The sequence below is a fragment of the Phoenix dactylifera genome, chromosome 2 (assembly GCF_009389715.1).
Source record: "Phoenix dactylifera cultivar Barhee BC4 chromosome 2, palm_55x_up_171113_PBpolish2nd_filt_p, whole genome shotgun sequence".
NCBI lineage: Eukaryota > Viridiplantae > Streptophyta > Magnoliopsida > Arecales > Arecaceae > Phoenix > Phoenix dactylifera.
In genome coordinates this window covers 12,932,669-12,947,723 of record NC_052393.1, presented here as the reverse complement: position 1 = coordinate 12,947,723, position 15,055 = coordinate 12,932,669, and the positions used below count along the sequence as shown (strand labels likewise).

Below are 15,055 nucleotides of genomic sequence, written 5' to 3'. Positions count from 1 at the left end.
CCTGATTACGTGATATCATGTCTGGGCATTTGCCAAGGTTGTTGCCTCTGGATCGGGTCTCCATGAATAAACACTGGTTAGGAAATGCTTTAAATCTGGCACTGCCTTCCAAGGAGAATAAATGGGTTCAGGATTCCTCTTAGGGTTCTTCTTAGCTCACAGGTACCAGAGGACTTTCTTTGGAGGAAAAAGCACCATATTCTGTGCAACAACTTGCATGCGCATGTGAGCAAAAGATAACGATAAAAATATTGAAAGAGGGGAAAGTTGGTCAGGACTCAGGAGGCTTTTGGAGGCTTTTGCAAGAATGAGATCAAAATCTAAAGCAATCCTCCCCTACAACAACATGCAACTACCATAAGCTCGTAGGAACTGAGAAATTTTAGTTCTAGAAGGCAATCTTAAACAAGGTGAGAAGTGTACAATGGTAAGATAAAGTATAATGATTTGAGACATGAAGGTTGTTCGAGCAGAAAAAGTGAGTTGCGTCCCTTTTAGAGGTATTGTTCGCTTTGAAAAAGAGCACCCACTTTTTTAGGACGGTGTTTTCTTCTTACGGCTTTTGTCCTTCAAAAGATGCCTCTAGGAGGAAGAAGTGTTGCCCCTCAATTTAAGGCACAATCTTTTTTACTATTTAATCGATGTGGGACTAAAGATTAGTAGCCTCCCTTTACACCCCTAACAAAAGTTATCCAGAAAGTTGAGTCCCAGATGTCGAGACAGAGAAATGGGTCATAACTAAGACAATATGGAAAAAGAAATATTCTATGATTTACCTTTCTCTGCAGATAAATTGAATCAAAAAACCAGGGAAGCTTATTTATATTTATACGGTTAGAAAGTATAGGGAAAGTAGAAAAAGCTCAATAATCACAATTCACTACCTATGAAAGATCGCAATTCTCATCCAATCCCTTTATCAAAATCTCTTGCACCATCACAAATATGGATCACCAACATATACATACAATGACTGAGGCACCTGATCTATTTCACCTTCAGTCTGATACACAAGAGACTACTTTGTTGCACCGTTTTGACAAGGTCGTTCAGTATAGCAATGTTATGTTGCATCAGCTATGTTATTGCTCATTTACTGTGCACCATGGTAGAAATGATTTGATGCAATTCTCAGTGGGTCGTTAGTTCCTTGGTAAGTTGAATTCCTCTCTCTCTCTCTCTCTCTCTCCTTGTAAGTTGAATTCCTCTCTCTCTCTCTCTCTCTCTCTCTCTCTCTCTCTCGTGTGTCATGCATCGTAGCACTTTCTCATCGATCTATAAAATTGTTTTCTATCCCAACCAAGTTAGGATTATTGTGAGTTGGCATGCCAAAGTTTTTTTTTTAATTTTTTTATTTTTGTTAGTATAATTTTAGAAATTACAAAACAATCTTTATCATTTTATATTATTTTTTTTAGTTAGCGTGATCTGATATCGTCAGTATTATTTTTCTTTGTCAGCATGATCCTGTATCAATCAGCATTATATTTTTTATCGGCATAATTTTGTTTAAGTGATTTTAAGAATCACATAATAATTTATATCAATAAATATTATTTTTTTATTAGCACAATCCTATATCAATTTATATTATTTTTTTATATAGATATAAAATTCAAATGTGACGAAACAAAGAAATAAAATTATTTTTTTTATTGTTATTTTTCTTCTTTTGATATTTTAATAATTTTTAATAATGTGACTCAAAATTTGATTAATAAGTTCTGATGGGTCCTCGTAGTAGAAAGATTACCATAATCTTGAAGGTATGGACGAAAAACCAATAGAAGGCAAACACGCTCAGATTTTTTTTTTTTTTTTTTTGGCGTCTAAAAGGTTATAATCCCAACCAAAATGGCTGCATGGTCTCATCGCATCATATGCGTAACCTGAGGCAAATCAACGTCATCCGGCAACTTCCCGCGTTATTTTTGATCGTTTTCTTAATATAGTATCTAATCGACACGCATTTTGTTTTCTTGCTGTCTAAAAGCGAGCGCTGTACCCTACGGTCTCTACCATACAGCTCTTTGAATTAATTATCTCAGTCCTGAGCGCATCTGAACCATTCAATTGGTGGACACTTAGTTCATTTCAATCACACATGATTCGATCCCATCATACGATGTTGAAATGCACTCCTTTTGGCTAATGACTCCAAGGCTTGTGATTCGGTGGATAGATAAATTCACTTTAATTCTATTTTTTAATTTATATAAATTGCATTTGTACTTTTATTTCTTGAAAACATCTCTTCTGACCTTTATTAAACCATCATGCCCCTATTCTCGTAAGGATGCATGCATCCAACCAAGCAGATGCACACAATTAATAGATGCATCCATGATGCATGTCCATGGATGGGCAAAAATATCTTTTTATGAGATAAAATTGATATTTTTTTCCCAGAAAGGTGAAGAGATGTTCACCGCTTTATAGATTGAATCATATTTGTCTGTTATTATGCTTGGAATAATAAAATAATGGTATAATCTTTTCTCTGAGAAAATAATGTTGTAATCTTTGAGCAGCTATTTTGTCAAAAATTGCTATAATTATTTTTATTGTTAATATATGTTATTTTCCATTGCAGCGGTCATAACTCTATCCTGAATCGTTGAAAAACAAAGACATTTGATAGATCTGAAATTTTTTAGCTGATTTACTTCAAATCATCCTCAAAAGCCCATGCGTTGGCTGCGCTATCTAAGTCATTTATTACCATTATGTTCCTTTTCTTTTCTTTTTTGGTACAGTATTATGATATTATCGCACTGTTCTACTTGACCCTATCAAATCCCGATGGACTGGACGAAATCTAACAAAAATTAGGTCAAAAAATTCATGTCCCAGCCCTTAAAACTTAGAACCTACCTGGCCAATCCAATGGGACCCCCAAAATTAAAGCCAATTAGGGTTTGAACCTAGATCTGGATCAAGTTTGAAGACAAAACAATTATTCACCCGTTTGTTGTCCTCCGAGCAAATAACGCCATTGTACTACTTACGAAACACTTAGCATCTGACAGTAATCTTGTCTCTTGAGGCCGTTATCGTGGGACAACAATTATTTATTGATTCTAACCTTTGGGTCCCAGCCATCTATTTGGTTAGGTGGCTACAGCTGAGCCGTGACATAGATGGTACATATACCTGCAGCATCAAATGAGCCCTACCCTGATGGATTAAACTAAGACATGTCCCTTTAACTAGGCATTCTTCCTTCTATAAAAATTGACCGACCGCTGGCCTTGCTTTAAATATACTCTCTCCTCATGCTCAAGGAAAGTTGATACAGTGTTAGAGACCCCTTCCTTTGCTAGGGATGCACACACACTCTCTCTCTCCCTCTGAGATATATCTTATGGATAAAAAGACTTGAACATCTTTATATGGAGAGGACTTATGCATGGTTCCTTGTGCTCAAGATCATGGAGTTCATTCCTCTGAACAATACAATAATACTGATCCTTAATTTTTTTTTTAAAAAAAAAGTTGAGCTGCCTGCATCTGATCTAGTTAAAAGCTCACTAAATACCTTATAAATGCTTCTACCAAACAGAAAAGAAAAGAAAAGAAAAATTATATAAATTATGAAGCTATAACTTTGCCATGTTAGAGAGTGAAGTAAATGCTCTTGCAGATATATCAGAACTTCTTTGCATGCTTTCCTCTCTGGGCTGATTGGAATTACGACGTTGGCACGTCCAGTTTTCCGTCATGCATGCCTAGCTGATTTACTTTAACAGCGCAAGGTTTCGGTTTCGGTTTCAGTTTCAGCCTGTCATGGTCAAATATGGGTCTGTTTACTACTGCTTGATTAAAAAGTGGGGAAGGTTAAGGCTGGCAAGCTCATCAGCATATGATGCGATCCCAAGTTATATCATTATTCTACTATTACTCTTATTCTTTTGTTGTTGGAAATGGCCACAGCACAACGTCAAACGTTGTCACAATCCGAAATCATAACGTGCCATGTTTCAATACGAAGCAACATGTAATAACTTGCTTCATTCGCCAATTAAAAGGAGATTGGTTGGGAGGTTAGAGTTCACATCATCTCCATAACACACCACACTACTCACCATGCATGACATTATTAAATCAAAGAAAAGGATAGAGATAAGGTACTTTGACACCGTCCAAAGCAAGTTTACCTGCTTCCAATCAAGGTCTAGCTTCTTGCGTGCTCGATAAACAACATTGGATTACTGAAATTTTCATAAGAAGCACTGTTCTGGTGTTGATCCGAAATGATCGAACGGTGTGCAGGAGGTCCCTCATTGAGATGACTCCTGCACGTAGTGGTACAAATGAGCTGAGTGGACCTGAATACAATTAACTTGTGTCTGGTTAGATCTAGAACAAGGCTATACTCAAAATTCATAGAGTTAACTACCAGGCCTACATATGCCAACTAGAATTAAAATTCATAGAGTTAAGACTTTGGTCAAGCTAGACTCATTTCCAGCCTACCAGCACCCACCTTCTTTTCTTCCTCTCTCCCCTTTTTGCATGCACTGATGAGAAGACCCATGAAGAACAATCTTTTTTTTTTAAAACCCTTTTTGATGGGGAGTTTCCTACTACCACCGTTGATTAATTGGTCTCGATACTTTTCTATTCTTTTTAGCCTATGTATGGTTCAAAATGAGAGGAAACAGGAATAGAAATGACTATATCTCTTGAAAAGTCATGTCACAAGTTATTTCTATTTTCATTTGATTACAATTTTTGGAATGACTTTTGATGTAAGATTATTTTTTTTTATTCAGAAAGAAAAAAACATGCATGAATGATGGCTTTGTCTTGTGGATAGCTTATGATAGACTCCATTGAAATAATCATCCTAGCGTAAATAACTTTGATCGATATAACCATGTTTAACTTATGCTTGTTTTCCAAAAACTTGTTTAATATTTCGTTCGCTGAACAAAGTATTAACCTAGAAGAACACAATATAGCAGGCACATCCATTGAGTTTGAGTGACCTCTCTGAAGTTAATCTCTATGAGACTATAACCAGAGTCTAGACTAGTTTTAAGGTAAGGAGGAAATCTCATTTATGTGTTGATGAATCTAGACCAACCACGTTCTCTTTTAATCCTCCACTTAATCCAGAAACAAGATAAATACACCATTACAAAGCTAAGATTGAAAAGAGTGAAACATATCATCACCCATCCCCTGGCCATATTAAGGTGAATTTTGATGGTAGTCTGTCAGAGGAAGATGCTTGCGCGGGCTTTGTTTATGTGATCAGGAATCATGAGTCCGGACTGATTGTAGTAGGCGGACGCCGCACTTTTGAGTTATCAGTCTTCAGGGCGGAGCTCAGGGCCGCCTGAGAGGAAGTCTCCTATGCGAGGCGAGTTCTGGGAGCCCGAAGCATCTTTCTGAAAGGGGATTGCGGAGGTGATTGAGTGGATTTTTTTGGAGAGGCCGGGAGTGCCCGACCACCCACTTCTACAGGACATCAGACGGCTACTGAGGAAGTGTGACGTCTCTCATGTTGTGCACGCGTTTCGAAAGACGAATAGAGCTGTTGATTGGGTTGCCTCCTATGTTGCCCATTATTCTGATGATATTCTATGGACCTGCTCTGCACTTGTTTTGCCACCTTTGTATAGCATTTTGTCTAGTGACTCAGATGGTAGTGCTTATGAGACTGTTATGAACCGCCGATCTTAAAAAAAAGAAAAAGAAAAAGAAGAAGAAGGGGAAAAGAAGAAGAAGAAGAAGAAACATATCATCGTTTTTCTTTTCTTTTCTTTTGGATACATATACATTTCCTTTTCGATGAGAGCCGATCGGCAGCCATGTGTCTCATGCAGCTGCTTCACAGATGACTCAAACAAATCCGACGTAGAAACTCCATCCCTCGTTTGGTGTCGCGCTCACGAGCTCTTCTCGCTTGCCGCCAAGAATACTAAAAAAGATAAATAAAGGACAAGGAATTGAGATGGGTGTCCCCATCGATTCCCCCCAAAGTCCAGGCCCTCCACCTCCTTCTCCTTCTCCTTCTCCTTCTCCTTCTCTCCAAAGCCCCCAAACCGCCTCCCATTCCTTCCCCAATCCACCATGCGACCAAACCCTGACCCTCATCCTCACCCTTCTGTCATCACATCATAATCCCTCTTTCTCTCTCTGTCATGGCCCCGCTTCCACCTCCACCTCGGCTTCCAGCACTCCCCTCCGCTCTCCCTCCCCTCCCGCACTTCCGAGGAGGAGGAGGACGAAGGGGAATGCCCGGTTTCGTCGCCGTTGATGGTGGCGGGAGGAGGACAGAGGGAGGGCACGGCGGCGGCGGCGGCGGCGGAGGGGGAGGACATCAGTTCTCAATCGTGGCGGCGGTGGCGGCGGCGCTGAGGAAGTCGCTGGTGATGTGCAGCGTGGGCGCGGTGCCGGAGGACCGGGGCTGCCCTCGTCCATGGAGATCGGCTGGCCCACCGACGTGCGCCACATTTCTCACGTGACCTTCGACCGCTTCGGTGGCTTCCTCGGCTTGCCCGTGGAGTTCGAGCCCGAGGTTCCCGAGAGTGTTCCCAGCGCCAGGTCCGGTTCAACCTCCTAAAACATTGATCCTTGATTCTCTTCTTCTTTTTTTTTTTTGCTTTCTGTTCTAATGCGAATGATTTATCCTTTTGTTGTCTCTGTGGACTTGTTAAAAGAAAATAAAAAATGGCGATATGTGTTGGAATTGAGGTGCAATTTGAAGTCTTTTGAACTGCAACATTAAGCTTTTGTTCCAGAATGGCCTGTTTCTTGTAAGTCTTTGCTTTTTCCGTATCAATTTTAGAGCTTGATTTCAGCAAGACCAGTGCTAGGCTGGACTCCAGAATTACCAGACTTTGATTGGGAACTTATTGATAGTTTCCTGGAAATTTTCTGAACCTCTTTTCATTGTGTGTATAATATATTACGATTGGGAAAATTTTATCCGTCTTTCGTCTCCTTTTTTTTTCTCTTGGTTGCTCCTCTTTACTCTTGTCCCCCCTCATCTTTGTTATTTTCAAAAGCGTTGAGTTGCATTGAAATTTAGATAAAACATCTTTTTTTTGCTTTCTTTTTTCCTGATCTTTTTTCAAATCCAGTCAGGTACAGGATGCAAAAAATTTATTTTGGGTTAATAATTTTTTTCGGGTGTTTCAATTGAACCATGATTCTTATGATAACCCTGACTGATGCCATTTGCTGTGACATTCTCGTTTTTCATATGTTCCAGTGGCAGATATACTTGCCATTTGCAATAACAGTTGGATCAATTCATATGGTTGGCCTGGTGGGGGAGCCAGGAATTTGCTCCAGGGGGCAACAAGAAAGATCAATGATCAGTGAATCAAACATCTTAATTTAGTGAGGCTAAATTTATGGAAACAAATGTTATGTTCACTTTATGGAGGAAATCAATGTATCCTAGTTCACTATGCTAATATTCACATTAGGACTTCAACAGTTTAAAAAGGTACCGGTTTAGTGTGTTTCCTTATTATCCTAGTCGCAAACAAATACAAAGTAATTAAGTTTTATAAATGCAAACTTAAATACGAAGATAATAATTCTTATGATTGTAAGGGATATCAACCCATTTATGAGGGGGGGAAACTAGGATTTTTTCCCCATATTATTGAGTTATTTACATTTATTGTTCTAAATGATTGAAATCTTAAAAGTTAAACTTAATAATAAATAATCATGGACTTAATAAATCTACAAGAGGAATTATTTTTACCAAACAAAAAAAAAAAGATCATGGAAAAGGGCTTACCTCGCTTGTTGGATCCCAGAAAGTTAAAATAGAACAGAGTTAAAGATATTTGGACCGCATGAGGGAATGACCTCCGCGTCGGCCATCGCACCCCCTCCCCTTATCTCTGTTGCTCTATATAAAAGGTTCCCAAGAATAAGTAGTGAGATAACTCTTCTTAATCCCACAATCAATGTAAAAAATTGTGGGATCTTTGAAAAACATGCAGATAAGTAGAACATTCATATCCTAAGATTAGTCTTTAATTTAGGAACGTTATCATCTACAAATGGTGTCTAAGAAAGTAAGACTAGATAAAGATCAAGAATAGATAAAAATCATGTTTCGGATTTTAAGGATTCTTCACATTTTTACTAATCTATGTTTTTAGTGGGGGCAAGTTCACATCACACGATCCCGAACTTGAACTAAAACCAATTTCTTTTTTCTGTTTTTGGGTGGGGGATTACTCCCCCCTCGGCTCCGGTGCTTGGGCCATTTGCTACACTTGTGTTGTTTTCTATAGCTTTCCTTCATGAGCAGTAGGTGTATTAAAGATCTGTATAAAATATTGTAGCTAGTCCAAAATGTGAATGGAATGGAATGTTGCAAGTAGCACTCAGATAATGAGAAAAAACTTACTTTAAAAAATTCATTTCACAGATTTTATTCAATAATCTACTTAAGTTTTAATACTAAGAATTTCAGATAACAAATTTTAACAAAATTTAGATTATGAATGGAAAGTGATACAGATAGTTAGGAATAGTATGTTGTGTTGTGTAAGTACTAACTATGCATTACATATACGTATGTTGTGTGTGCTGAATATTGATGTATTCTTTAATTTTTAGTAGAGTGCATACAGTAAAAGATTACATAGAATTTGCACATAGATGCATGGCATGATTATTTGGTTTTGTGTTGAAAGTGTTAATGTTTGGCTGCATTTTTAGAAATCAATTATCTAGTAATTTTGGGTTTTACTGTTCCAGTTCTCATTGTTATTAGAGCTAGTATGGAAGTGCATGAGTTAGGCATGCAGCTCTACGATACTGCTCTGTGGACACCAACTTAGTTATTGCTCCAAACTCTTATTGTTTGATTTATTGAATCAACATATCTAGACAAGCAGTGCCATTTCTGGTGCAAAACTGTTAGGCACTTAGAGCTATGGAAGTGATTGGCCAATGGTGGGTTTTAGAAAAGGTACAAAAATCAACTGAATGTTGGGCTGTTGGGCATATTATCGTGGAGGTCTCGGATCTGCTATGCTATCCATTGCAGAAATTGCTCTCCAAAGTCATTATTCATACCCTCTTTTATCATGCAGTAAAACAGGGATTAACAACTAGTAGTTTCTCTTTTCGGCTACCCTTAGCTGTCATGAATGCCACATTGGTTGATGAGGTCTCCAATCTCTTGTGGCCTTTTGGAGACTAACATCCAATCTATATCCGTATTTGTCAACTCTTGGCTCTGCCTGGTTTCTAACTTCTGAATCAAGTTGGTTTGATTTTGGCTGTCTGTGGCTCGAGTAATAGAATCCAGTAAATGACTCGAATCCGATACCATTTATGGATCCACTCCATATGCGAGGTTATTGTAGCTTGCAATGCCCCTAAATATGTTTTTGATTTTACAATTTTTCAATATTTATTTTTTTTAAAAAATATATATTTAATCCAAAAATATATTTTTAATTTTTAAAATAAAATATAATTCGAATTTTAAAATTTTTTATGTTAGTGTGTAGATCATCTATAGATCTACAATATAGAAAAAAATAAGCCTAAATCAAAAATTTTGGCATAATGTCTTCTTATTTTGCAATTTTTGAGCTATTTTTTTTTAAGCTCCCCCAAAAAAGAGCGATTGAGATAGGAGAGGAAGTACATCTTATTTAGCCATGGATCTTTCTTTTGATAGCCTAAATCGGTTTTATTTTTGGATTATTTGGGAAGTGGAAGTGGCGGAGAGAGCCGCCGCTTTCAAAATATTATTGTTGGAAAGGCCTTCGGCCTTCCCAACAGACACATGATGCTTTAAAAAGCATCAGGTGCAGTCCACAGTGTCAACCTGTTCGGAATCGGGTGATTCGGTACGAACCGGCCGGTTGCACGGAGTCTGGCATTGAATCGATTAGTTCCCGGCCAGTTCGGACACTTATCGGCCGGTTTCGGTCGGTAAAGGAAAGGCTCTGGCCGGCTTGGTAGAGGTTTCGGCTAGTATGGGCCGGAACAAATGTATTAGGCGAACCGACCTAGTTCGCACTGGGTCAGTTCGACACTGCCTGAACCGGGCGGTTCGGCCCGGTTTGGCAGACCTTGGTTGAGACAAATACTATAACCACTTATTTAATGTGCCTTTGAGTGGAGACACCACTACATTAAATCATTTGGTTTGAATCCAAAGTTTTAAGTGTGGCGGAAACTGATCCATTTAAGCTAGAACTGAACTGGTCAACTTAAATGTTTCAGGTTTTCAGCTAGTTTCAGTCAATTTCTAACTAGTTATTACAACTTTGGTGATTTCAGCTAGTCAAGGTTGAAATTGATCACAGATGGTTTATTTAATCATTATATGTCTTTCTAATGTTATTTTGGGACAATATCTTCATCTCTTTAAAATATGTTTTTCTGGTCATTGACTAGATTTACAAAGGTAGGCTTTAACTTAAACAGTAGCATTCCTCATATGTTTGAAAATACTCATAGTTTGTCACTACAACATTCCTAGTAGTACTCCACTAGTTTTTGTCATGGGAAAGAAACAGATGAATTCAGTACATTTTATTTGCAAATCAAATGTAAATAATGGAAAGTAAAACTGAAAAGATGACAAACCATCATGTCCATATATAAATGGTTTTCTTCAAAATATCTTTTCAAAGCTTCAAAAGTTAACCTGTAAGTAGTGGCTATTATTTTATGGTTCATAAGTCTAGCCTCCAAGATTATTTTACAAATTTTTGAGAACATTGGAAGCAATTGAAAATTCGTTTCCAAAAACAAGGAGAAATTGGACCCTTTTTCAGATGCAAGAGATACTTTTTGAGTTTTGAGAGCTATTTTGAGAAAAAAAGATGAGAAAAGAGTATCTGGAGTAGATTATGCCCCATTGGATTGTATCATAAGAAAAACCTTGATTTGTAATCTTTTTGAGCTCATAATTTGTAAACATGTTAAAGGCAAATTGTTTTTGTCTCCAAAGATCATGCCTTACTTTCCCCCATTCTAATTATTTTCAATTTTGTCTTTTATTTTATTGAAGTGTGATCATGATCCGGTTCATACTTTATTGTGATTTTCCTATGTAAAAGATCCTAATGGACAATATGTTCTCATATTTTCTTTGCAGTGTTAGTGTATTTGGAGTTTCTGCCAAATCTATGCAATGTTCTTATGATACAAGAGGGAATAGCGTGCCAACAATTTTGCTTCTGATGCAGAGGGCCTTGTATTCACAAGGAGGCCTTCAGGTAAGTTCTGTACTATTGGAATTTGCTGACAGATGGGTGATATTATTTGTAAGAATCTGTCAGAATTGATACCATTCCTCTTTTATTTGAAGGCTGAAGGAATTTTTAGAATTAATGCCGAAAATAGTCAAGAAGCATATGTTAGAGACCAATTGAATAGAGGAATTGTGCCACCTGGAACTGATTTTCATTGTCTAGCTGGTCTGATAAAGGTAACCATCATCTTCCAAAGTTATTGCTGTAATCTTGATCATCAGTTTCTTTGAGTTTTGCAGTTAGTCCATATTTTTTCACCATGTTCTTTGAGTTTTGCTTTACCTGTCACCATCGTGACATATCCATTCATCCTTTATACAAGTGTTATAATACATTTTCTGGGAAAATTACTACAACCACTCTATGCACCACTGATACATTATCAAGAATCCACCTATGTATTGCTCTGACTTATATCAAGCTCTAGAATTTGGACAAATTCTATGAGCTCTCTCAAGTAGAAAATTTGGTTCCTAATATGCTGCCTAAAGAACTGGAAGGGCCTATATGCTCACGAAATGGTGATGACTTGTTCCAAGTTCTTGCATTTTGACTGGGCTGCACCTTTACATTCTTGTCAATGTTATCAGCATTTCCATTGTCTGGTTTTCTAAGTCTTGTGAGGGCAATCAATGTGGTACAAATTGCTGAAGTGCTGATAATGTAGACACCTAATAAGCAAAATATACCAGAAAAAATTTGAGAAATCTAGAATAAAGCATATTAATAATGTAGTTATCATGCAAAGAATAACTTGCTATTATCATTCTGGAGCAATTAAAACCTTAAGATTAGGGCTCTAAGCTGGCCGGTTCTAATTGGATCCATCCAGGACTCATATTTAAGGCAAACGGGATGAGTTCTTGATCCAAAGCTAACAAGAACAACATGATCCCTCTTGGATTTGATCCATATTATTGATCAAGTTTAGACTCATCTGCTATCCTTTTTAAGGATTCAAATTATCTATTCGTGGAACTCACCAATTTGTAACACTACATATATGGGTATGGGGTTCATATCTAAGTTAGCTTTTTGTGAAACTAATAATTTTTATCAACTTTGTGATTAGAGATCTAGCTTACCTGGATTGTAAAGAATCCTTTTTCTGCCCAGCCCTTTCTCACTGCTAGTTTTCCCTCATTTCTTTCTTTCTTGTATTTTTATCATATCTTTGTAACTGGCATTCTTTTTTCAAATAAACTTCTCAAACATAATGTATGTGGTAATTAACTTTGCATTTTGAAGCTAATTGTGATAATGTTATTCTTGCCCCCATCTGGTCTTGTCTCTGGAGAAGCTCGCTTTAATAATAAACATGGCCTTGGTAGAGAGTGCAGCTCTGGCTATGGATGCAGTGCAAAGGCGCAAAAAATGGGCATCTTGTAACAAATCTGTGTGTCTAAAGATACATGACTAGTGTGAGTAGACCTATCTACCATATGCATAGCAAACAGTAATAATGAGGTCTAGCAAAAAAAACAGTAATAATGAGAATTTTGAGAAGGTCCGTGATCCATGTGATATGATTAGGTTTGCATGTACTGATTAAGTCCACTGGAAATTTAGACCCATTTTCTGTTGTGGGTCAAAATAAAGAAAAGGGACTAGATTATTCAACCCACTATTACTAAATAACCAACTAAAAAGAAATGGTCAAATTTTTTGGATCTGATCCAGCTAAATGAGACCCAAACTGACCAGTAGCACAAAATTACCAGTTTCAAACTGTGATCAGGTCTGGATTGAAAAGTGGTAGCCCTTCTATGAGACTGAATTCTGTCCAGAGCATGATTAACCTTGTCTGAATTGGATCTTTTTGCAGTGAGATAGGAACACTTAAGCATAATTTTGGCAGCTTCCTTCATGCCTCCACGGAGTGATACGTTGCCGATGTCAGAGTTGATGTAATTGAGCTTTGGCAGCTTAGTCATCAGCCTGATTTTCTAGATGGCTTATAACAGGAAACACGGTTAAAACTTGAATTATGCGTTTAACTGAACTCATACGAGACGCCACTCTAAAAGCACAAACTTATTGGAAGCTGTTATTTATCTGATTTGCCGAGTTTTCAGAAGGATGCCTGAGAACATGCAGTATGTTCATTTTTAGCATGTTAATTTTCAAATTTCTACATTAGCAATTTAGAGTTGCATCCTGCTGAGCAGGTGGTTTTGATATATTAAATTCTGTTGCAATGTTACCATCTGTTAGTCTGTAGAACAATTGAGAAATTTAGTAAAGGGAAAGAAGCAACGAAGTAAATATTCGGAAAGGGAAGCTAAATGAGGAATGGCCGGCCATATTTTCATTTAATCTGAAAAAACTACTAATGCAAAACTCAATGCTTTAGAGAAAAATAGAAAAATCTACACATTGTGTATCTTAACATTGCACAAGAACAAATAGTGTGAGAATGCACCAAAGCTACACCATTTTCTGAGTTTCAAGATTTTCTATTCAAAATTTATTCTTTGCACGCATATTCCTTTCATATTCTTTTCTTAACTGAATTTTTTTCTTAAATGTTGTTGTAGGCATGGTTTCGGGAACTCCCCACAGGGGTGCTTGACTCACTGACTCCAGATCAGGTGATGCATTGCAACACTGAAGAAGAGTGCTCTCTACTTGCAAGGATGCTTCCACCAACGGAAGCAGCATTGCTTGACTGGGCCATCAATCTGATGGCTGATGTTGTGGAGCATGAACATTCCAACAAGATGAATGCTCGTAATATTGCTATGGTTTTTGCACCAAACATGACTCAGGTTATTAGAAAAAGTTGGATTTTTATCAGTCCAGTTATTCTGCATATAACTCAAAACTGATTGTAAAATGACTGATGTGACATTTCTATTTTTCAGATGGCCGATCCTTTAACTGCATTGATCCATGCAGTTCAGGTAATGAACTTCCTCAAGACGTTGATCATAAAGACACTACAAGAAAGGGAGGAGGCATCTGCAGTGACCAGGATTTTCCATCCCTATTCCGAATCTCCAAGCGACAAGTATGAACCCAATTTAACAAAATCAACTGAAAAATCTATTGTGGGTTCTAATGAGAAAACCATGGGAATGTGTCTCTTGACAGAACTGCCTTCAGAAAATTCTTGTTCAGTGCAGAACATGCTCCAGACAGTGATGTTGAAGAGAGCTTTCGGAGCTTTGAGAAGAAGAGTGATATTAGTGAGGACCGTGAGTTCATTTCTGGAAAAAGTTCGCCTATTGGTAGTGAGTTAAATGCAACTAAAGATGGGTCTAAAAGTGGACGCTGTCATGGGGATGTAGAAGGCTTATTGGATAGATTGAATTTTAGGAAAGGAGTGAGGAAGCTTTGCAGGCACCCTGTGTTCCAGTTAAACAGGTCCAGCAAGAAATTGGGACAGCTTGGCATTGGAAACTCTAGGGAAGGAAGAGAAGCTTGGGCATGAGGTGTATCGTATAGTGGAAACATGTGTCTCAGTAGTTTTCTATGGTCTTTATTTGTGATTATCTGATGTTTGTGATTGGTCACAGGAATTCAAAAATTTAGTAGGTTAATGTTCATAGTGCATCTGGGATGAGTAGAAAAAATAATAATGTTTAGGCATAGTTAAAGTGGAAGTACCCTGGGGGTGTTCACAATTCTAATTTTTCTCTGTTGGGCTTTAAAACTTTAGTTGTCTTTGAAGTTACCCGTCAGAACTTGTACCTATAAATGCTCCATATTCATGGATTGTATCAAAGAATGGATGAGTTTAAAAGTTTATGTAGAGCTTGGTTAAATGATTCAGCTAGCAGATTGTGACA

At 37.6% G+C, this 15,055-nt stretch overlaps 1 pseudogene; it reads left to right on the top strand.

Annotated features, from left to right (window-relative positions):
• The first annotated feature begins 6,153 nt into the window (after positions 1-6,153).
• Positions 6,154-15,055, top strand: LOC120108573 (annotated as a pseudogene).